The sequence below is a fragment of the Uloborus diversus genome, chromosome 4 (genome assembly GCF_026930045.1).
Source record: "Uloborus diversus isolate 005 chromosome 4, Udiv.v.3.1, whole genome shotgun sequence".
Classification (NCBI taxonomy): Eukaryota; Metazoa; Arthropoda; class Arachnida; order Araneae; family Uloboridae; genus Uloborus; species Uloborus diversus.
Window position 1 is genome coordinate 15,360,508 of NC_072734.1, and position 24,011 is coordinate 15,384,518.

The 24,011-nt window shown below is 33.7% G+C and overlaps 1 protein-coding gene across 1 annotated transcript in view; it reads left to right on the forward strand.

The window, feature by feature from the left end:
* LOC129219854 (gastrula zinc finger protein XlCGF71.1-like) overlaps positions 1–24,011 on the forward strand; it is a 246,465-nt gene that overhangs the window by 164,887 nt on the left and 57,567 nt on the right. The gene's annotated exons all lie outside the window — the stretch shown is intronic.

The following is a 24,011-nucleotide window of genomic DNA, read 5'->3' on the forward strand; positions in this document are numbered from 1 at the left end:
CACACAACAATTTATAAAAAAGTCATTAAATTTTTCAACTAGTTCATTGCTATTATCTACATCGATGGAATTCTTATTCTTAATCCCTGTAATATCTTTAATAATATTCCATACATATAAAACAATTTCTACCACAAATTGAAATTATGCTTTTCATTAAGTATAACTATTTATATTTATTAGAGTACAAAGTAAAACATGAAAATAACTAACAACTTGATGGGTAAAATATAATTTTTTTTCTTCTTTTGGCAAACAACAAATAGATTGTCTCATTTTTACTACATTCGAAAAGCTTCTCTAAAAAAATGAACTTAGTTCAACTGATTTTGTATTTTAACCATTCGGTTAAATGATGAATACGTGCTGCCATCTAAGCAATAACGGTTCATAACTGCGATAACAAATTGTATAAATTTTCAGAAATAAAAGCACTTCTCTTTAATATCTTGTCTTATATATAATTTCTGTGGATTATTTTTCTATCGGAATGCGAGGTCTTTCTTATTTCTTCAAGAAATCTCCCGCCCCCCCTTATTTTGAAGCTTATCGGGTCGGCTACTGAGAAAAAAATAGACTTATGGTCTAAAAATCAATTTTTCGGAACCGCCCTTTCTGTTACAAAACCTTGATGCTGCTCGTAGTTCTTACGCAGATTTCTTTAAAGCAAATTTTAGTACAATTTTCCAAATTTTTAAGTTACTTTCAGCAATAAAAAAACAAATCTACAATTAACCTGTTACTTTTTTTAAAATAAAGCTTAAAATCATTGTACTTAGTTTTCCGGTTAAATTGATAAGTTTTTTTCGGTAGAGCGTTCGGCTAGAAACTAGCTGAACTTTGGGCCCGCGTGGGCTGTCCAACATTCTAGCTAATTTAGATAAATATTACACAATACATGTACTCATAACATACAACAGATAACACATATAAGGCAATAAAATAAATACGACGATAAAACTACTTGGCGTTTCAACTGCATTATGCAGGCTACAGTTATTATTCAGATAAGTTGACTATTAATCGAAGGGTGTTCATTCTTTTTTTTTAAGCTTTGACTCCGTTCAGACCACTAAGCATAATGTAAACATAAAAAAAGTATTAGATTTTAAAATTCAGTTCTCAAGGGAATCCTTTTTGTGCAGAAAAACTTTTTCATTGTATGCTGAAATGTATATTTTTCTCATAGCAGTGTTCGACCTTTTGTATAAATGAAAAAATACTACGTTGAATTGAAATTACGAGTTTCCAGTAAACCTTTAACTATTTATTCGAATACGATGTAAAACATTAAAATTATTATCAACTTCATTAGTAAGAAATCATTTTCTACTCCTCTCATTTCAGGGGGGAGGGGGAATGCATCTTGTCTAAGCTTGAAAAATTACGCTTAAAAAAAGGATTCAGTTCAACTGGTTTTGGTTTTGAATGTTCAATTTAAGGAAAGACATGTGCTGGCATTCAAGCCGTAACGGTTAAAGCAGCCTGCTAAGCGAAATTGTATCAAGTTTCAAAAATAAAAACTCTGATTTCCAATCAAATTTATTATCTTTCTAGAATATTTGTTTTAATTGCAAAGCGAGATTTTCCTAATTCCTTAATCAAATTTCATGTTTTACTAATAATTTTAAAGCATATGACAAAACATAGACGTATGTTATTTTTTTTTTCGCAAAAAGCTTTTTTTTTGCTGTTTTTTATTACATTGCTTCAATAAATAGCATTCGAAAACGAAGGAACAACTGCTCGGCTGGTTTGGAGTATCGCCAGTTAAAATCCGTTCCAAAAAATATCTCTATATCTCTTTAATGTTTCTTTTTTGTTAACATTATGTTATCATTGATGTTATCATTTCCTTATCTTGTCATAGGCCACCTCCATTTTAAGTTTCGTGAAGATAGCTTGTTTCCTTCTGAGATAATGTTTTTTTTTTGTGACGGAGTATATTTAAACTTCTGAACACAGTTCAGTTTGCGCTACACTTAATCATGCCCAATGATTCTGATTTTGAGTTGAAAAGTTAAGTTTATGTCCAAGCATTAGGGAAAATGTAATGAGTTTCAAAATTAGCGGTAAAAAATAGTTTGTTACTCCAAAGTCTAAAGCGCCCTCTATCGGCATTTTTTAAACTACATCTTAAAAATTTATTTTTAACAAGATACTGATAAAACGTAATTTTAGCGAAAACCGCAAACAAATCCACCATTTTTTTTTGTTTTTTATGATCATTTGAAATATTGGACCCTTAACTTTAATGGCGTCTATCTCCTTCGGAAGAAGTTTCGGACCCTTATTTTTTCCATTATATTGTTTGTCCAAATGTGTACTCTCCCTCCTTAAAGATTTGCCTAAGAGTTGAGAAACACCCTGTATACAGTCGGATCCCGCTACTACGGGATCTGACTTGCATGAAATGGCTATAATGCGAGTTTTTCACGACTAATGAATTTTTTTACTGCTGACGCAAATTACTCACTTGCAACATAAAATTTTTTGGAAAGGAGTCGCTGGGCGTTAGAATTGGCTTTGTTAACACTAAATATTGGTTTCGTGAATGAACTTTCATCCCTTTAGCATCACTGACAGCGGAAGTTCACACACTGTATTAGTCTAAACAACGCTTTGCTTTAGTTTATATACATTACCGCTCTGATTATTAACAGTTTTTTCCTTCTTATGAACATTGATAAAACAGAATGGTTCCCAAACGAGGACTTTCATCTAAAGTTTGCAAAAGTGGGGAAAAAAAACAGAAGTTTCTGACAATGCAAGAAAAGGTAAAGATTCTCCATGCTTGAACACTTATAAAGTGCCTCGAAGGTAGCACGACAATTAGGTATGCGGTAATCTTCGATACGTACAATTAAAGTTCAAGAAAAGGAAATCGGCAAAAGTTCAGAACTTAGTTTTAATAATGAAGCTCGCAGAGTATTATCTGAGCAAAATACAAACATTATGAAGCCAGATCAGAAATAGTGGTGTTCCCACACTGCATAAACTTCAAAATTTTAAAAATTACAATTAAAATTACGATATCTACTGTTCAGTACTATTATAATGCAGTAATGTTCTTTCTGTAAGTTCCCTACTGTTTAAGCACATGGGTCTGTCCACGGTGACTTACGTTACAATTTGACTCGATTTTTAACTTAGAAATTCAGCGCTGTCTTGAAATTAAATTTTGTTTCTTCTGAAATTGATCTAAAATATCATAATATGGTACATCACTGCACCCACACGTATTTTCAGACTTGAGGAAAATTTTTTGTGTGAAATTGAAGGGAATAAAAAAACGTGACTGATGCAATGACGCAGAAGAGACATTGAAAAAATTGACTTATATACAATTTGAAATTCTCTTCAAACTAATAACGTAAAATCTAAACAGAGTTTTCCCCCTTAATGAATGAATGAAATGAAAGAGAGGGGGGCTCAGCAGAGCCAAGCACTGCGACCAGAGGTCTATTGTACTAAACCCCAAACAAAAATCTTAAAAAAGACCAGTGGCCGTAGCAAAGATTAGCAGGCATTTAACGGGAATGTCATAGATTTCCCAAGGATCAAGTAAGTGGCGGCCAAGGTGTTCAAACCTATAGGCAGAAAAAGTCTCACAATCACACAGAATATGTGCAACAGTTTCCTCATGAAAGCGACAGCCTCTACAAATTGGGTCATCAGACACGCCCATATTAGTAAGATGCCGCTTCAAAGTACAGTGACCAGTAAGGAGGCCAATAGCTCTTCTGATGCTGTTGCGGTTCAGACTTAAGAGCTCCTTTGCCCTAATACTAGGGCAACCTCTATTAAGTTCTTTCGCCTGCCGCTGTCCATCAAGGTTGCGCCAGTTATTATACTGTTTTTTACCAAGAATATCAAAAACAGCAGTCCTAATAAGATTTTTCGAAATCCCAATTGCTGGCTCAGGGCCAACAAAAGGGATATCAGAACCATTCCGAGCAAGATAGTCGGCCTTTTCATTTCCCTGCACTCCAGAGTGTCCAGGTACCCAGCAAAGGGTAACCTTGTTCAGCTTTGCAAGATTGCAGAGCAAATTATAGCACTCCCAAACGATGTGGGATGTCATAACATCCTTCTTGAGTGCGTTTAAGGCAGCCTGACTATCAGAGCATATATGAACACAACAGTCTCTATAGCCACGACTCAGGCAAATACCACAACACACCAGGATAGCGTAAATTTCAGCCTGAAAAACAGAAGTAAACTTGCCCAGAGGACAGGAATATTCAATACCATCGCCGGGACAAAAAGCCCCAGCCCCAGTCCTTTCATTCATCTTAGATCCATCAGTGTACCAGAGAGTGCAATCTTTACCATGAGATAAGGTAACATCCCTCCAGTCACTCCTAGAAGGAAAGATAACCTGATATGGCTTATCAAAAGCATACTCGCCAAGCATGTAGTCACTTGGCAGGCCAGAAAGAGGATGAGTAAGTACATCCTCATCAAAGTACTTCCAGGAAAGGTAACAAGAGTAGGCTTTCCATTGATTTGAGCGTTTAAGCCTCTCCATACACAGGAAAGCTTCAGCTTCAATCCGCATATGGAGCGGACATAAACCTAAAAGTAGTTCTAGCGCAGCAGTAGGCGTTGTCCTAATACAGCCAGTCATGGCTATGCAGACTAGCCTCTGCAGCTTGTTAAGCTCATTTTTAGCAATGTCAAGTTTAGTTCTTGACCACCAGACAATAGAGCCATACGTAATGATGGGACAAATAACCATCTTGTAGATCCAATGGATAACCCTGGGGCTGAGCCCCCAGGTTCTACCAATAGCTCTCTTGCAAGACCAAAGGACTTTATTAGCCTTTGCCAAACAGTAGGTGAAGTGTTTCTTCCAGTTCATCTTGGAGTCAAAATAGATCCCAAGATACTTGACCTTGTCAGCGCAGCTGAGAGTTTGTCCGAAAAAAGTAATATTACTTACCTGGATTGCTCTTTTACATGTAAAAGCAACCATAGTGGTCTTAAGAGGATTTACAGAAAGACCCTCAGAATGACACCATCTTTCCACACATTTTAAACCATGTGATAGGATTGAAGAGACAGTGTCTAAGAACTTGCCTCTGGCCATAATGACCACATCATCAGCATAGCCACAGCAAAAAAGGCCAGAAGAAGTAATGCTTTCAAGCAGCGAATCAACAACAAGACACCAAAGGATAGGTGAAAGAACACCACCCTGTGGACTTCCAGCATTTGCGTGAACAGTTAAATCAACACCACTAAGAGAGGCATTGACAAACCTATACCGTAATAAATTTTCAATCCAATTAACAATAGTTACATCAATACCCCTACTGGCAAGGGCTCTCAAGATAGTAGTAACAGGGACTCTATCAAAGGCACCTTCAATATCAAGGAAGACAGCCAGAGCTAACTCCTTGTCCCTATAAGACTTCTCCAAAACAAAGGAGAGACTATATAAGGCAGTTTCAGTAGACCTGCCAGGCTGATAAGCATGCTGAGAAGGAGAGAGAGGGGAGACTTTCAACACTGTTTCCCTAATATGTCTCTCAACCAACTTCTCCAAAGCCTTCAATAAAAAGGAGGTGAGACTAATAGGTCTAAAAGACTTAGCCTCAAAGTAGTTATCTTTTCCAACTTTTGGTATAAAGATAACCTTGGTATGCCTCCAAGCAGTTGGAACGTGCTCGAAAGCAATACAAGCTCTAAAAATCCTACAGAGTACAGGGGCAAGAACCTCAATACCCTTTTGAAGAAGGGCAGGAACGATGCCATCCATACCAGGAGTCTTGAAAGGCTTAAATGAGTTAATTGCCCAAAGAACCCTTTCATAAGTGACAATGCTTCTAGCACAGTCCCATTTGCGCTTTGTACACCATCTAACAGGTAATGTGGCTGAAGGGAGTGGGCCGTCTATAACATTTGAACCGGGAAAGTGGACCTTTAGCATCTCTGCTAGGGTATCACCTCCAGATTCAGTGAAGCTACCGTCAGTGCGCTTTAGTGTATTTAGGTCGCAATTCCCATCTCTGGTCATGAATTTTGTAATTCTGGCCATAGCAGGAACATCCTTAATATTATCACATAAATTCCTCCAGGAAGCATATTTAGCATCCCTAATGGCTTTATTGTAATCAGTGAGGGTGCTCTTATAAGTACCCCAATCACCATTCTTCTTAGCTCTGTTGAAGAGCTTTCTGCATTTGCTACGTAGATCACTGATCTCTCTAGACCACCAAGGAACTAACCTTGGCGAGTCAGTGACATTAGCCTTACAGTTCTGGTAGTAGGATTGGAGAATGGCACGTTGCAACTGGTCAACAGACAACTCCAAATCCAATAATGAATTAAACTTACCAGACAAACCGTGAATTGACAGCTTGAGGTCTTCCTTAAAGGCCTCCCAGTTGGTGTTCCTGGGATTCCTAAAAGGGAAAGTATGTCTCTTTAGACCTGTAACAGAGAAAGAGATTAGTCGGTGATCAGATAAAGTTGTTTCATCAGATACCTTCCAATCCGTAACCTGATCAACACAAGAATTGTTGCAGATTGTAAGGTCAATAACCTCTTTCCTGTTGCATGTAACAAAGGTAGGTTCATTGCCCTTATTTAAAAGACAAAGGTCATACATTAAAATGTCCTCCAACAGGTTATCACCACGTTTGTTGCAGTCAGAGCTGCCCCAAACAACATTGTGAGCATTGGCATCACAACCGATGATGAACTTCTTATTGTTACTTTTAGAATTCTCAATGAGTGCCTTCATACTCTCAGAGAGAGGTTCTTGCTTTTCAAAAGGTAAGTAAGCCGACATAAAGATAATTTCTTCCTTGTGTCCAACATCTCCATAAGTGATCCTGACAGCAACATTATCTCCGTCCAAGTACTTAATGAGATTAAGTGCATTTAACCTAGTGCAAACAAAAATGCAGGCTCTGGGTCTAGCACAGGTAAGATCATAATGCAACTTATGATCTTTAACATTTAGACCAAGGATTTTACCATTTCTGGTCCAAGGTTCCTGAATTAATGCAATATCAAAATCGCCTCTAGCCATCCTCCCACTTAAAAGAGCAGAAGCAGCACGGCTATGGTGAAGATTAATCTGTGCTATTTTAATGCCCATAAAAAAAAAGAGAGAGAAGGGGCAAAAGCCCAATAAATACTAAGGAGGCTTGACAGCCACCTCCCCTTTAGACTCAGATAAAGTCTCATCCTGCGACATAGGCGAAGTAGGTGTGAGAGTCTCATCAGAGCCAGAATCAATTTCTAACATACTAAGAGAGAGCATAGTACTCTCTTCTTCAGAGCTGCTTACCTTTGGGGTTTCCTCCTGTGAAGGGGGACCCTGCTCCTTTGATGTAGAAGCCTGCTCCACTTGAGCCACACCAGTCTTGACATTGGGATCACTCAAAATCTTGAAGGTACCACGATCAAGGCCAGTATAGGCTCCATAATCAGCATTTTTGATTGCTTCAGCAGACTCCAGATCAACCTCAAAGATCCATCTTATGGTGTATTGTTCCTCCACTTTGTGGATGAAACGCCACTCCTCAGATTTCAACTCAGGGTTTAATCTGTTGATCCTTTTAAGCAACACTCCTGCATCTCTAGTAAAGACATCCTTGGTTTTGAAGGCGACTTTAATAGGCTTTGGCAACTCATTAGCCCAGACAACCTTTAGTGCAGTGCCACCAACAACTTCAACATTGCCATTAAGTATGTTCCGGAGCCACACAGTGGTTTCATTATCGTCACAATGGACAATCAATGCACCAGCATGTGCGACAGCCCTTTGGATTTTTGGTGTATGCTCCCCAGTGGGGATCAGATCCGTTCTTTTGAGGATTTCGAGTTGGATCCTCTCCGCCTCATTTTGGGATAACCTCTCCCTTGGATAGGTTTCTCTAATGACAGCCAACTTAAACATACTTGCTGCCTGAGCATAGGTCGGCAAGTGGCCTGTCCTCACTCTTTTAGCTGTGGTAGTTTGAGCAGGAGAAGGGGTTGAAACCTCCGACCGAAGCCGTTTGGTTCCTCCAACCTTCTCAGGAATGGCTGGCCCAGTAGCTTTCGCCTCCCGTGCCTGCTTTCTTTTCTTTTGTCTGCGCATGTTGCGCTTTTGTGATTTTGAAGGTGCACCCTGCCCCCCTACTGCAGAGTTGGCAGATTGCAGAACTGCATCCTCGCCGCCTCCAACAGCAAGGTTGCTAGTTGCACCTTTTACGCCAGGATCCAGCTCCATAGGAGCCGTTTCACAGGCTGATTGGGTACCTTCAGCAGAAGAACCCAACCCTTCATTTTTTTTGTTGTTTTTATTTTCCAAATCATTTTTTGTTTCTTTATTTATAATCGAATTATCCATAAGGGAACCTGAGAACTGGGAGGTGAAAAAAAGTCGACACCCGCATAGCCTCCCTGTACAGGTGCAAGGCTGGATACAACGAGGTTTCGCCTGGTTCCTCGAGGGGACCGTTTGAGACATCAGAAAACCCAGATGCCACTCATCCATCAGCACGGTGCCTCACACCTTAGATTGGGTATCCATTTTAGTCGCTTTTTACGACACGCATGGACTACGTTGGGACTATTCTGCTCCGGTCACCAAACGGAGTTTCCCCCTTAAAGTAGAGATTTTAGACTTGATGAAAACACTTTGTTTTATTGGAAAAACTTAAAAACGGAGAGTATATAAATTATTTAACACCCGTGACTGATGATACAAATATTTCGTGACTGATGTTACATTTACAATAAATTGCTGCAATTACAAATTATTTCTCATTAAAAATGAAATTAGCACATGTTTTGTTTAAAATTGTATTTAAATTACAAAAAAAGTATACATTTATAAAGTTTTAAAAGATATATTTTTGATGTATTTCATAAAATAAAAAGGTCTCTTGCATTTATTACATCTAGCGCGCTAAATATTTTATTCCTTTCTCATTTGAATAATAAATTTCATTCACATTGACAGGCTATTTCCAATGTCTTTCTGCTTGAATCTTTAGTCACTAAATACTCTTAGGTTTTTAATTTCAATGCTTCTCGTGATACAATTGTTAGTGATATTCTTCAAGAACTCGTTCTCCAGTTGCAATCAACAATTTTGTAACATGTTCTGCTGGAAGTGAATCCCTCCTTTACTGCAAAAAAAAAAGGGTAGTTGCTAAACACCTAATACAGATTTCGAATTTAAAAAAATAGTATCACTCGAATATATAACTCTTTATAACATGATTGCAAGTCGGATGGTGATAGCTCTGAAATTTGCATGAAGCTGTGACATTTAGAAATATTTCTGTATCGATGATATAGCACTTTTATTCAAACGTCCTGCATGAAGAATTAGGAGTATCTGTTTATCAAATTTCATGCCAGAAAATTTTTTACAGCAGCTGTTTTCTTTTGTGAAGATATAACAAAGAGCACTTTGAATTTTGAATGACATATTTCCCCAAGGTTTCATTATTTTAAAATGAGGCAATGCAGCTACTAATTTAAACCTGGGACTTCAATACTTTAAATTTGTTCTATACTTGTTCTATTTCTTCACCTAATTTTTCTTTTTAATTTTATTCTAAATCAACTTTGGTAACTATGCTAGATTTTTAAAAATTATTTTATTTATTTTTTATCATCCACTCTTTTCAGTTTCTACTTTGTTTTACTTTTTGTGATTTTCATGTTTTCCTTTATTTCTTAATTTATATCACCTCTTTTTTTGCCTTTCTGCAGCAGTCAATGCTATTTGTGCAATTTGTTTGAGGTTTATTAACGAAAACAGAAATGTGACTGATGTTACATACTTTAAATAAGTTTTTCATAATTAAATTCAACTATTTCTAAATATTTAAAGGATTAATACTAAAGATATCATCATAAATGAAGAGAATATGACATTTTATAAACTTGGGTTAGTTTTTGTTTAAGTAATGCAAACTTTTATACAATTTTGTGACTGATGTTACATTAGTATGAGCCCTAGTTTAAAAACATTTGCTACAGGACAATTATAACAGTTTAAAGTTTCTTTGTTGGTCTAATCTCTTCCTAGATAAACCACATTTCAAGAAAAAATAAGATTGTAGACATAGCAATTAATTTTCTATGTGGAAAAAAAAGAGTATCTTTTTGAATCGTTAATGCAACGACACATGGGCACTGAGAAGTGTTGTCAAAATTTGCCTATAAAACTTGTAAAAAAAAGGCTGATAACTTTTTTTTTTGCATAGTTTTATGAAAATACAGTCTTTTTTACCTCATATGAAAGAAAAACATTACTGATACAAGGAAGTTTTTTTTTTTTTTTTACTGTGATGTCCCTAGTTTCATGGAATTGCCCACATGTATCTTATTGATCATTAATTTTGTGCTTCATGACAGAGTAATCATGTTAAATAGTAACGCTTTTTCTAAAATACCATAAAAAGTCAGTTCTTTATAAAACATACAGTAATATATAGTTAATAAAAGGTTTGAAACAATTTAGGGGTGTTAACACATGTCTGAAATAATTGGGTATGCTTATAAAAAATTCCACAACGCGAAATTCCAACTTGGGCGAGGGGTCTTGGAACGCATCCCTCGCGTAAGTCAGGATCCGACTGTATAAACAAAGCACAATATTGGAAATCTATTATTGAATAAATGTCATTAAATTAACATTTTAAAGATTTCAGATCTTTCTAAAATCCATGGGTGTTGGAATGTTTTTATTGTCATATTCTTTTTCAGCACCCCCTAAAGTATAAAAGTCACAGCTTACTTATGAGGAACCAAAACCTTGTTTATTAGTGTATTTGCAATTTTGTGCTTTATAACGTTGTTTTAGCCAATCTAACTTTTACAAAATGTATTTATTTCTTATGATTAAAAATGTTTAATAATAATGTAATCCGACCCCCCTCCCCCCCAGTTTTTTTTTCGTTATGGATAACTATTAGCTTGCAGATAGTTTTGAGTTGTGTGCGCATATACTTTATATTTTTATCTAACTATGAGCATTGGTAAATAAAAAATCAATTAATGAAAGATATAGGTATTGTGTACAAAACTGCAATAGAATTAGCTTAGATTAAGTCCCGTTTGCCGTTTTTTGGCCTACTCTAAGCTATGCTACAACTAAAAAAATGGGTATAATTTTTGTGGAGGTGAGAATAAATATTTTTTTTCCGATTGTTCACACCTGGTTCTTCTGTGACAAACCTACTTTTATTTATTTTCAAAATCAAAACAATGAATTTCTTCCGTGTTTAATGCTTTCTGTTCTTTAAAAGAAAGTGAATTTTATGAAATTTTTTTTCAGATCATTGAGCTTAAGAGAGAGAGGAATTTCTTTCTAGCTGCATGCAACGAAGATAATTCTGAAGTAGTGAGTTTCTGTGCTTTTTATATTTCAATCAGACTATAAATGCCTTTGTTTTTACTTTTTACTGATGAAAATTTCTTTTTGATTCGATTAAATATTCCATTGGAGAACCTCCCTAAAATAGCTTTCCTTCTGAATGTCGAACGAGATAGAGAATCAAGAGAAAAAACTTTCCGAAAAATATATTGAAACTAGGGTTTGTACAAGTCATGCTAATCCTGGAAAGGCATGGGACAAATAATTAACAAATTTCAAACCTCAAAAAGTCATGAAAAATTAATATTTGCATTAAAAGTCATGGAAATTTATTAAAATTCATGGGAAAATTTCGTGGGCAAGGAGAAAGTTCTTGATTTTGCTACACCCACTGAAAAAGCACAATTCAATTGCATCCGAATTTGTTTCAACCTCTCTTAAAAACTTCTAAATTAATAAAATTTTATCTTAATAATTTGTTGAAGTTTTTAGGAAGTAAGGATCTTTAGTTAGGCGATACAATATGTAAGTAGGGGAAATCTAATACTTGAATAAGGATTTTTTTTGTATACATTTTTTTTATTAAGTTCATAAAGGATTTTTCAGTTTGGAATTTAATAACTTTAATTCTAACATGAACTAAAAACGTGAAAAGCCATTTTAACCCTTGTTCCACACAAACTTCTCCAATAGTAAACTAATATAAATAGTAAACTAATGCTCTTTAATTTTCCTTACAATCTTATAATTAACAATCTTGCAATGTCTTCAACTAAACACAGTACGATTTCAAATGCTTCCATGTTTCAAAAATATGAACTAAACCATACAGTAGTTAAAATAAGAAATAACATCGTATAATTGTACACAAATTGCAGATTACTGCATACATGTGTTTCGGGGTTACAAGGAACCCTTTTGATCCTTAAATTTTGATCCGAACCAGAAGCTGAACTATTCCTAGTTCAGCACCCCCAAAGGTACTGATTTGGAATGGTAACTTTGTAGAATTTGTGACTGCAAACATATTTAACATGCCCCAGTCACGATTAACGAACATGGAGGGGGGGGGACTCTTTGATCGACTGACATCTAATACAGAAACCTCCAGTTAAGGGTCCAAGACCTTACCCATCAAGCCACCACAACCTTAAAATTAACAGTTAACGTTTGAAACTAGCACTAGGCTCGTCAGGGGAGCCGAGAGATCTCTCCCCATAACGGATGCCTTTCTTTTTCAGAATTTGCAACCCGTGTTAAGCAAGGCATCAGTTCCTCTTGGAGACAGCCCCTATTCATGAATGGTACAAAGCATCCCGCCCTGGCGCTGCTTTACTTCGGGCAAGTAGTAGAGAACAACAAACCGTCCTAGCTCGACTGAGAAGTGGACACATTCGAGCGCAGCGACATGTGGCTGGTATTAAGGTTTTCCCCTTGTGCCCAAAATGCAATTTGACTCAGGCTGCTCCCGCCCATATTTTCTCTTGCATCGGCTGTGACCTGAATCAGCTGTATTCTGACCCTTCTGCTGTTTTGGAGGGACTTTGTTTGCACGGCTTCATGGACTTGGTATGATGTTTCTGTCTGCCAAGTGGGACAAGCAACAACAACAACACAACACTAGCACTAGGATTCACAACTTTCTAGTTCACAGTGTTGTAAAGTTATTAAATTCAATTTGGATCACCATTTACATGTATCAGTCTCTTGCTTTTGTTTTTCAACTCAATATTTTTTTTAAAAAATATTGTTCCTGTTGTAATGCATTCTTTTTTAGAGTATCTGCTAGATAGCAGTTTTACTAAATTTTATGATAACTGTGCCTTCAATTTTTGGTCCTGCTGTTGTGTGAAGCTCCCAAATGCAGGGTGCAGTCGAACCACTTTAGAGAAAAATACCTCACATAAACCAAACTCTGCTTTCTGTGTCAACTTATTATCCTTCAGGTTGGCTGTTGAGGTAGTTAGAGTCAGGCTCATTTTGTTATGGACATGCATTATAGCTTGCTCAGAAGGATGTTTCAGCAGCTGGGCAGATTTGAGACCTGGGAAATTGGTTATGAACGATGGCTGATAAACTACTAACCCTAAAAATGTTCATATAATGTTCCTGAGATTCGCCACCAGAGGGCGGTAAGTAAATTGATGCTTGGTGAGTTTTTTTATTGCTGCTCACAGAGATAAGTACTTTTTAAATATAATTTTTGATTATTATTACTGTTTTAGTTCAGTATTTTTAGTGCATGTCATCGTGTAATTCAGTATTTTATTGTTTTAAAAACTCAATCCTTACTTTATTTGCTTGTTCGTGAAGTGTCTTTACATTTTTGAACTGAGCCTAACATTATTGTTTGTTTTTAGCTTGTGTACTTCGTTGGGTGTTGCAACTCGATTTATTTTATTTGCTGCTTTATTGCTGTCTGATTCAGTGTGTTTCCTTTACTTATGCTTTCGTATTCTATTTATTAGTATGTATTTTTAGATTTTTGCATTTTTGTTAATCCTAGTTTTTTTTAAAATTTGGAAAATTTTCTGCAAACATAGCGTGTTTATCTGTGTTACCTAGGTCTGGTTATTGTTATCTCTACAGAGTTCAAAGGACACTAGAGATCACTTGGTATCTGCTTTAAGATATAAAAATTACAGTAAATTTCCCAATTTTACAAAAACAGGGATAAATGTACAAAGTTTTAAATGACTTCTGGTAGTACCATATTTTCTGGGAGATCAACCTTACCAGCGTGTATGCTGCACAAACAAAAATTGGGAAGAAAAAAAAGAAAGTTTTTGTTCTAATGTAGTTTAAGTTTTATTTTAAGTTTCATAATATACACACTGAGTTTCCTACATCTTCTTTCATTTATTTTTCATTTGGATGAGACTTCATTGAATGCAGATACTTCCTTGAACCCTTCTTTGATTTTGGTTTCCATCGTGTGTACCAGCATATAAAGCCACAGAAATTAACTCTATGAACACTAAATTTTTTTCTTTCTTTCAGGTTCAGTTCTCTATGCACAAGTTGGGATGTACTGAGTATATGTAACTTGCGCTCTGATCTAATATTTCATGTGTGAATTGGTAAATGAGTGAATTAAAAAATGTAATGTGATATTTTTTGAAATAAATTTATTTCTTTATTTCAATTTCTAGATATTCAAATCGTCTCCTCAGAGCAACAGTAAGCTATCTTAGTGTTATTCCTGGGATTAGATGTCTAGATGTCTTACTGTTGCTCTGAGGCGAAGAAATGAAGGATTTATTTTTACACACTTGCCGTCATTTTGAAAAAAAAAAAAAAGTGCTTAATCTTTTTCAGGGGAAGATCCTACGCAACTGAAAACTGAAGAATATATGTTGGAGAAAAATAGAAACCTTCATGGTTATTGTGAATACTGTGACTATTTTACATATAGTACTTGGGACTTAGAGAAGCATACTCGTTTGCATGTTAGACCTTATTCGTGCTCTGTTTGCAAGAAAGGATTCACTCAGCGGCATCATTTAATGTACCATATGCAAGTGCATGCGGGTACAAAACCTTTCGTTTGTGAAAAATGCAACAAAAGCTTCAGGGTTGTTTATTTTTTAAATGCTCACAAAAAGCAATTCAATCACTAATCAAAAGAAGTTGCAATTTTTAACCCATGAAAAGTTTTCAAATTATTTTTATTGTGAACATTTTTATTGTTGCTTGTTACTTATTATAAAAAAATTCTAACAGAAAATTAATTTTAAAACTTTGAAAGTGAAATTCACAAGAAAAATATTACAGTGAAACTTCTCTGGAGCGACCACTCTCCAATTCCTGAAAAAAGTGGTCGTTAGTGGAGGTTAGTCGCTCTTGGAGGTCATTTTCAAACATGCAAATATAGCACCATAGTTGTTATTTACCTTCTTCCTGCTGTGTATTAACCAAGAACATTATGATAAGAATGTATTTAAATAAAGGAGCTTTTTTTTTATTTAAATGTAAAATATACATTTTACATGATTTTTCTATTTAAAAACTAATAGCTTTAAAATTTGCCTGCTTCAGATTCTTTGTTTTTCCTAAAACAACTTTAGTTTCTAGTTTAGTTTTCAGCTGAAAAAATAAATTAATAATGTGTCCTTATTATTAGTGCAAGATAAGATTATTTATTTCTGTTACAGTTTGTTGTTCTGACAGCTTTTTTTTTTTTTTTTTACTGCTAAATTCCTTTAATTTCCTTTCTGATTTTCCTTTCTTGGGTAAGTTCATGACTTCTGCACATTTCTCGAGCGTGAGATTGCTCAGTTTTTCGAAATTCTGACTGCGATGTATGGTATGGTGATGAAAAGCAGAATGCAAATTCACTGAAACCAACTCTTGAGCTTTCAAAGGCCCTAAAAATAGATTTTGTCCACTCTGATGAAGTAGGAATGCTCCCTTCTAATCCCCTCTCCTGTAAGCAACCAAGAAATTCCTAGAAACAACCTTTTAACAAAGTCCTATTCTTATCAACCTCCGTCAATGAAAGGTGCACACTTGATTTGCCTTGAGCATTTGCATGTGCCACCTTAGCTTCCCTAGGGTCCGAAAAACAACGCCCTCCTTTTTATGACTTTAACGAGGTTCCAAGCAGAGAGAGCAAGAAAGGAACACGTTTGGACCCACTGGAGGATAGATTTTAATCAATTATTCTGGTTTATTTCCACCTTTGTTAATATGAGAAAACTGTTCTGTATCCATATGAACTTTATTTTCTATTGCTTTTCTTCTGTTGTTTCTCTCTTTTTGAGTTTTCTCTAACAAAAATTCCGGTATTTTTGAATGCTAAGGTTTACGATTTGCCGGTCGTTGTGAGAGGTTTCAATGGTCTTTCCCAGAGGTATTTTAACATTAGTCATATATGGGGGAAATTCGGAGCCTCAGAAAAGTTGTCATTAATGGAGGTGGTCGCTATATAGAGGTGGTCGCTCATAGAAGTTTCACTGTACTAGAAATTCAGCTGGGCGTCAGTCAGCATGCTGGAAATGAGCAAAGTTAAAAAATGTATTTAATATTGTTCAATAAATATATGATTAATGTAAAAAAAAAGCGAGTTTGATATATTATTTTATTAATACAGTCAAATCGGTTTATTTCGAAATTTCACGAGAAGGGGAAAAATTGTGGTTACAGAAGTTTTGAGATACTAAGGTTTTGATAAAAGTTATAAAAATAAACAATTGGAGCAAAAGTTAGAGTTAGCAGACTCTTTTGTATATTTGTATTGCTATTTTTCAACATTTTACAGTATGACATGATGTGATAACACATTTTATTTATTTTATTTATTACATCAAATGCAGGTTTATGCACCTTTAGGGTCGAAAGCTATCTTGCAATCATTGCTGCTCAAAAGTTGAAATTTTTACTTTTTCCTAATTGGAAAAAAACTTTGTCACCTGTGTAGACCATTTAAAAGAATTAATAAAGTAAATAAATAAATAAAAGTTAAATTTCCTTTAAAATTTCCAGATTTTGTAAAATTAATCCCTATATTTCTTTTCTAAAAATACCAATGAGGTCTGTGCATGTATACATTTTATATATTGCCTTTGCGTAGTCACACTGCTATTCATTAATTATAAATTAACTGTGTGATGTTCGAAAATACCATGTTCAGTGTTAGGTTTTTACATTCAAAACTTTTTCAAAAAGAAGCTATGAGCTATGTTGATTGTGGCAACCTTGAAAACCATGTTTACTGATTCAAATGGCTTTGATATGTCATATCTATTATTTAATTGTTTACTTTTTTGAAAAAGTATATCCTGAATATTTTTTGTTGACTTTTACTAGCCCTGAAAGTAATAAAAGTCACTTAAGTTTTTGTATTATTTGTAAATGTAATTTATCCCCATCAAAGCTTCTGTACAATTTTATTTTGTCTATGCAAATTCAAAAATGTAGGTAGTATAGTGCTCCCAAACTTGTGAGTAGTTTCCTATAATACTCACAAGCTGACATCTTCACATATTTAAGATGCCATGATTGTTGAAACAATAACTATTCTAAATTACTAAGTAAAAATGAAAACAAGTAAATGAAAACACATGTTTTTTTTTTCAAAGGTTTAATTATGAATAAAAATACCCATTTTTAGCCTACTTTCCCAGTAAAAGTCAGAAAAATAAGAAAAAAACATGAAAGAAGGCTTAATGCATCTTAAAAATATCGCGAAAAACAAAAAAAAATAAAATAAAAATAAGTAAAATAATTAAATAAAGATTGAAAAATTAAAAATTGGAAAGTAGGGTATTGAGATGGGGAAAAATGTCTGTCGGTCTGTCTGTCTGTCTGTCCCCCCCCCCTAATAACTTTTGAATGAATAGTCCGATTTGAACAAACTTTTTTTTGTTCGAAAGATCTCGGCGAGGACACCTCATTCCTATATTTCACTTTTTGATTTGAACTATTTTTTGTTCAATTTTGAACAATTCAAAAAGACTTAACATTAGCACCTACGAGGAAATTCAAGGCAATTCCGAACTGTGAGTCGAATTTGCTTCCAGCAAACTTTGTAGGAAAAAACTTTTGATGAAAACTTGTATGTAAAATACCTTTGTATATAAAATATCGTTTTGATTTGAACAATTTTCCGTTCAATTTTGAATAGTTCAAATCCCTTAACATTAGCGCCTACGGGGAAACTGAAAGTCAATGTAGATTCCGTACTTGAAGGCGGATTTACTTCAAACAAATTTTGTTGGAAACATCTCTTGACACCAGACTCCGACAATTTAGGGGCACCTGACTCCGACTCGACTCCTGTGCCCGATAATTAATCGGACTCCGACTCCTCGACTTCGACTCTGACTTTGTAGCTTTGGCAAAAATTTATACACGAGGACAAATGACTGACTACGATTTTTGGATATTCGATTCCGACTCCTTTATCCCAAAATGAGGTTGACTCCGATTCCGCAGCTATGGTTTTAACTGTGAAATAATTATTGATGATATGAATTGTTTTTATTTTCACGCTAAAGTTTTAATTTAGGCATTCAGTTTTCTGCGAATAAACACGAAGTCATTCATGTTTCTACATAAAGATATACACAGACGATTTTTTTTTCTTTTGACAATGAAAATTATTTCTTTAAGTTGACATTTTATTGTTTTTTTTTTATTTTGGTAATTGCATTAATTCATTTAAAAATTATTTTTGGCAACAGGGGAAAAAGAAACGATTTTTTTTTTAATATGATGTATTTATTTTAATAAGCTTCGAAAGCTGTTAAAGAATTTTTTTAATGGAAAAAAGTGTATTAGCTGCTTTGTTTAAAAGGTGCTGCTTTTTTTTAAAGATAAGTGAGGAATATTTTATTCCTAGAAATCAGCTTAAAATATTTAAAAAATATTTTTGAAACAATTTGCGATTTTAGCTATTTTTGAGAATATTGTTCAGGTACTAGAAAGTAGTATGGGTATATGGGAAAGTAGGCTCGTTTAGTTCTAGACAGAACTTCTTGTTAATTAACAATTTTTAGCTGTATATATTTATCATTGTACCATTTTTAATGGTTTTGTTAAAATGAGTGCAATAAGTGAAAATAATATTGAAATAGAAAACCGGTTTCAACGGCAATCCCACCTTTGTCATTGCCTAACTAAGAAAATGGAAAGCATTCCAAAAATACTGTTTAAATAAGCCTAAAACCAATCAGGTTTCAGCATTTGCTGAGCACCGATTGCCATTAGAGATATTAGAAAAGGCAAACTAAAACCCATTTAGTAGAATTGGAGAAATTTAAAGAACTGCTAAAGAAATGTTACAAATATTCTCCTAATTTTTGTTTACTTACAAAGCTTCCAAAAACTCCAGCTTGCAAATGGTGAAAGCAAATAATCTTAGCTTCGGAAAGTTTGAATTTGTGACCTGTGTGTCTACAGTGTTTCGCAATTGGCAACCAGAAAATTTCCTCCTTTTTTAACAAAATGTCTTTGTTCTTTCAACCTAAATTTTAAAGTTCCCCTTGTCTGCCCAATACAGCCCAAGTGACATTCACAGTTGATGGAAATAATAGAAACAAGTAAAGGAAAAGACGTATATTTTTTTTATTTTTCAAATAAATGATTCTAATGACCAGTGATCAAATGGTTGAACATGATATTTGACCTTTGCAAAACTAGCTTGTTAAGAGGTCTGAAAGACAGTGGCGTAGCCATGGGGGGATAGGGGGGTCAGAACCCCCCCCCCCCCCCATGAGCCCCAAAAAATCATTTTTCAGTCGAACCTAAAGGGTTCTGTTTATGAGCTAAAAGATTTTCATTTAATAAAAAAGCTTTTATGACGGTAAAAAGCTTATGTCTTCCTGTTTTGCGCAACATTTTTTCTCTTGGAGACAGGGCTTTCTTTCTTATGACGGCAGTATCGATCAAGGTATTTTCCTAGAAGAAATTCGTTTATAATGTCCTTTTTGTTTAATTGATAAAGAGTAATATATATATATATATATATATATATATATATATATATATATATATATGTGTGTGTGTGTGTGTGTGTATGTAAGTATGTGTGTGTGTATAAACTTGAAGGCATGACTTTAATTTTAACTTCAGAAAAAATCCCCCCCCCCCCAAAGGATTTTTTTTTGCTACGCCACTGCTGAAAGTTACCAGTAAATTAAATTTGCTGAGTATACTAACACTTAAGTAACTTTCATACATTGAAGAGATTTTTTTGCTAGTTCTTTTTTCTAATATAAGGAAATTTTATGCTTTGATGTTTTGTCCAAATTTCGTTTAATACAAAGTATGTTTTAAAATTTACTGAAATTGTATGCATCATGTATGTTTGAAACAAGTATTCTCTTTTCAGGAACATCTTACCAGTTTTCAAACCAGAGTTTTGAAAACTCTTCATTTTTAGGTGGAAAACCTTCTCTATTTTATGCTTATGATGCTAATAACTGTGAATCTGCTGAATTTGTAAAGGAATGTAGGCGTGTTCGAAAAGTGTTTTCGTGTCCAGTTTGTAAAAAACAATTCACTAGACGGCATCATTTAACATACCATCAGCAAGTTCATGCTGGGTCTAAACCTTATGTTTGTGAAATATGCAACAAAAGTTTTCGAATTGTGTACTACTTGAATGCACATAAAAAACAGTACAATCATTAAAATGTTTCCTGCATGAAATTCAACCTTTCAGTTATTTTTACTTTGTACGAAACAGGAGCAAAAAATCCCTTTGTGTATTTTTCACTTAGTAGTTAAAAGCGTAGAACCGTTGCAGTTGAGACTTCTTTTAAATTCAATTGTCTTGCACTATAAATCTATTTATTGTCTTGTAATTTTTTTTTGTTATTAAAAGTTATTCATTTGATAAATATATCAGTTTTTATTAAATTGTTTTGAAAAATCAATATATGTTAATTTTGTTTTAAACATAATTTATTAATATTTTCCTGCTTATTATTTATTAAAATTTATTAGGTCATACTTAATTTCAACTGGTTTGTTTCAATTTACCGTATTGGAGTTTTTAAGCTTAGTTAAAATTTTTCGATTATTTTGTCTTTAAACCATTATGCATTACCTACAAGCAAATTGTGGTATTGTGTTTTTCCATTTAAAACTTTGTCTTTGCATCTTTTGTATGATTTGTGTCTGATTTTTCTTTAAATTGAGTGAAACTTTGGTGAGCTTTTTGTTTTATAAAATAAAACATTGTTGAAAATACTTTTTATTTTATTGCATTTTTATTTTTAAAATAAATTTGTTTTGGATATTTGCAGAATTTTAACCAATATTATGTTTGAATGGCATTAAAAAAATATTTGTGTATCTACTGATTTTTAAATCATATTCATTGTTAAACATAAGGGTCCACCTACCCTTTGTATAATATTTTCTCCTCTTTATAAAACTGTTTTGAATGTTACTGGAGGTAAGTCATTATCAGCCAGATACATATAGTGTGCAGCTATACAATTTATGGTTCTCAGAGCAGTTGGTTGATTTGCTATCCTCTCAGCTTATCAACAAAAAAAAAGAGGGGGGGGGGGGGCAAAATGTGAATAATTGTCTATGAGGAAAACAGCTTTTTAATATCAGATTTATTTTATCTTCATATTAGAACCAAATCCTTTTCCTCATTTCAATTCTCATTTAAGCTAATGCAATATATTTTTCTTGTCGATAAATTTAAAAGCATAACGCCCACATTTGTTTCTGAACTTCCTTGCCAAATTTTCATGGGGCTTCTTCTATTTTTGCCACATTTAGAATTAGGTGTGTAAAAATTAATTTTAAACTTGTGTTTTTCTTTCTCGGAGTGTCGTTGCTAATATGTCCCATTGCACCTCCTAGTAAGGGCCATGTTGAAATATTTCTTTTGTATGAAAAATTAAAAGTGACCATCTGCTCACCCCTATACCACTGCTCATATATTAGTATAGTGAAAACTGTTGCCTATCTTTTAAATGAATTAGTAAATGTAAAACAAGTAAAAATGATAAAATGCTACCAAAGTATAAAACTTGTTCAAAACTTTGCACATTGTTTCGAAATATAAAAGATCATCTTAAAACAGCCCATTGTGTTATAAATTATTGCAGTTTGAATATTTTATGTTTCATTGCACCTTTTTGAAAATATGTTTTTATTATGAGGTTTGAATTGTTCTTTTTCATTTGGCTCAAAGACAAGCTGAACGTGGACATGGTAGATTTTTAGGTTTTTAAATCTACTTAAAATCTTTAATGTTTACCACATTGTGTGTTTTATTTTTGTATTTATTGAAAACACAAACTCAATAAAAGATCAGCTCAATGTTTAGGGAATGTCTTTTCAACTCTTAATGCAATCAATAAGATGTACAAAAGTCAACAGCTCTAATTTTGTTTCTGATTTCTTTAACATTACAACAATAAAAGTTTCATAGCTCTTAAATTTAATTATTATGTATTAAAAATTAAAGGACAGTTTTAAATATATATACAGTAGAAGACCGTTATAATGCACACCTTGAGACCAGAGCTTTTGCATTATACAGGTTTTTGCATTATATAAAGATCATTTCACAAATTTTGAAACTAATATATTCAAAATATGTCTATATATTTCCACTTCAGAATAAGTTTTAACTGCAGACTATATTAAAACACTAATTATACAATGTAATATTCAAAAAGTATGTTTAACAATCAAAATAATGTGAATTATCCTGCAGTTCTCCTATCATTATGGTTTGCACTACAGCTGCATTTTCAAGAGTGATCTGGTATATTTTTTAAACGGTGAATTTTAATTTTCATTTAAAACCTCCAACTTAAGATAGAAAGGTAAAAAAAATTCAAAATTTAATTTGTCTAACAATTTTTATGTTTGCAAGGCAGAACAGAGGGCTTTTTCAACTGCAAAACGTATTGTTTTCATCTGGAGAGTTGTGCGGTTTATAGAGAATTGCATTATATAGGTTGGCGTTATATAGGTATTCTACTGTATAACATTAGACAGTTATTACATCATGTCAGAAAAGTGTTTTAATGGCTTTTTTTGCTAACTAATTCATAACTAATATTAAAATGATCTCCAAATGTGGCTAATTTGATATAGCTGTATCTTTTTTTTGTGTGTGTGTGGGGGGGGGGGGGAAGGGGACTAGTACTTTTTGATATAGCAGAAAATTTTGAAACCATACATATGCTGTATTTGATGGCAATGAATCAAGAGTTTCAAAAAGGAGTTGCACTTGCATCACGTTTTAGTTATGACAAAGTTCAAGTCTGCTTTTAGCAAAAACTCAATGTCTCAGGAAATGTAAGAGATTGCTGTTGAATTTATTTGTTTTAAATTAAATGTAATCTCTTTCATAAGACTCGAGTGGAGTTAAAAAATAAGGCACATTCAAACTATTTTTAGTCATTTATTTTTATTTTAAATTCTAAACAGTTTCAAGTTAATATACATTTATTTCATTGGGGCAGAATTTAAAAGTTAAAGCACATAAATATATTTTTATTTTCTATCTCTGTGTTTTTCATTAGCTTGTTCATAGAATATATGTTTTAATGATTGGAACATAATTTAAAATGAGAGAAAAAAATTCAATCAATTAATATTAGTTAAATTAATGGATTTTAGAAGTAAGATATAGTAGCCAATACCTATGCAATACAATTTAGAGGAACTATTTAAGATATATTAAGATCATATTTTTAAATCAACTTGGCATATAGCTTCAGACAGCAATAAATTTTTGAAGTTTGATGGGAAGAAATATAATGTAATCTATGTGTAGGATTACGTCTTTTAAAATTAGTTCAGTGAAATCCCGCTGGAACGAATAGTAATGGAATGAAATTAATTTTCAGTCCCGATTTAATTTCTATTACATTGCTTGAATTACCTTACAACAAAATTCCTGTTAAAGGAAAAAATTTGCTGTCTCTTGAAAATTGTTGAAACGGGATTTCACTGCATTTGCTAATTTTTGAAGGTCCGTCTTTATAAACTTGAAAAATATTGACCATTATTTAGAATAAAATAATTGTTCTGCTTTCTTTTTACTAAACATTTCTGCTAATGTGTGACTTTTTTTTTCTTGACAGAATATTTAGAAGAAGCAGAATATTTAGTTGAAGCAGATTTATTGCATCAAACTTGGCGACCAAATGAAAACCGAAGTTCCATTGACTATGATGTTAGTCCATATGTA